At 43.7% G+C, this 1,351-nt stretch overlaps 1 long non-coding RNA gene across 1 annotated transcript in view; it reads left to right on the top strand.

The window, feature by feature from the left end:
• Nucleotides 1–202: 202 nt before the first annotated feature.
• LOC115068187 overlaps nucleotides 203–1,351 on the top strand; it is a 1,664-nt gene continuing 515 nt past the window's right edge. Inside the window, exon 1 of the long non-coding RNA XR_003847567.1 lies at nucleotides 203–635. This is a non-coding gene — a long non-coding RNA (uncharacterized LOC115068187). The remainder of the gene's footprint in view (nucleotides 636–1,351) is intronic.

Here is a 1,351-nt window from a genome sequence, read left to right as displayed (position 1 = left end):
AGTCGGCTCCCTATCTTACACTTGTTAACGCTGGAGGGGGGAGGGACGGTGCACAGACCAGCAAGTGATTCTGGCCTTTGCGTTTGCTCTTGGTTATCCTCCAGAACTTGAAGTAAGAACTTGGTGCTGATGACACTACCTACACACGAAGCACAGTACATGATAAAATCAAACTGATACCAGCTTTCAACTACATCTCACCTGGCTAGCATTCAGGAAACCTTTGCTCTTCCAGTAGCGTGGTGACTTTCCATAGTGCTAGTACGATCTATGCATGCCATTGGAGGCGGAAATCATTAATCAGTCCTGTCTGGATGTGGTCCCTGGGATCTTTAACAATGACTCTCATGGGAAGATATGCCCACTGGTACACAGGTGGCAGAAATGTTATAGAAGTATCCAACCGCTTTCTGGTTGGATTGAAGACCTTCTTCAAATGATTGAACCCTCATATGTCACCGTTTTCAGGCACAAGAATCTGAGACCAGGCAGGTCTAAGGCCGTAGAGGAAAAAAAGCTGGTACTGTGATTCTGTTAAAAGGACATTATATGAAACCCAGCTCATATCACTATACCCAAAATCAAATAATCTCTCAACGATCATCAGAGACACTTCCTTGCGCGGCACATGGAAGGTGACACAGTGGCTGGCTAGTGGTCAGTGTGTAGAGAGGAAGAGACTGCAGAGTGCTAGGCCTAAACATGACATCTCCATCACACCTTTTGCTCAACATTTCAGGGAGCATTTTGAAATAGGTGGCAGAGAGGTTGCGCAAGGCAGATGTGGTGGATGGAACACAATAGGGCAGTGGTATGCAAGAACAAACAGTAGTTGTGAGGGCATGCACAAGACCTGAGCAAGCGGAAACCAGATAAAACCATTACGTGGAAGGAAGAGGTGGGTACAAAGCTCAGCTCCTAGATAGGCTCGATGGACTCCAGTGGATGACCATGTACCGAGTGACATCTGGCTATACACATTTGACTTCATGGGCATTAATACATATGACAGGATGCATAAAAAACTTGTGGGAGCAGGTTATGAAAGGTGCTGATGGAGAACAGGGCCTGAAGATGATTAAGATGTTTTGTATCAAGTGCATGAATATTCAACTACAACATACAGTAAAAATAGAGGGAGTACTGGTGGCTGCAGTGGTAGAGAAGGGGGGGAGGGTCTGAGAGATGAATGGTAAGGACAATGTCTGAATTCTCAAACTATCTAAAATATGATTTTAAAACAGAAAAATAAACAACAGAACTGCACTTTACACTTCATTTTCTTATTTCCTTTTTGAACTAAAAATTTCTACTCTTTAATTCGCCTAGAACATTCCCAAGTAAAGAACTT

This window comes from Nannospalax galili, unplaced genomic scaffold (assembly GCF_000622305.1).
Source record: "Nannospalax galili isolate Female #2095 unplaced genomic scaffold, S.galili_v1.0 scaffold1588, whole genome shotgun sequence".
Classification (NCBI taxonomy): domain Eukaryota; kingdom Metazoa; phylum Chordata; class Mammalia; order Rodentia; family Spalacidae; genus Nannospalax; species Nannospalax galili.
This window is presented reverse-complemented; position numbering and strand designations above follow the sequence as displayed.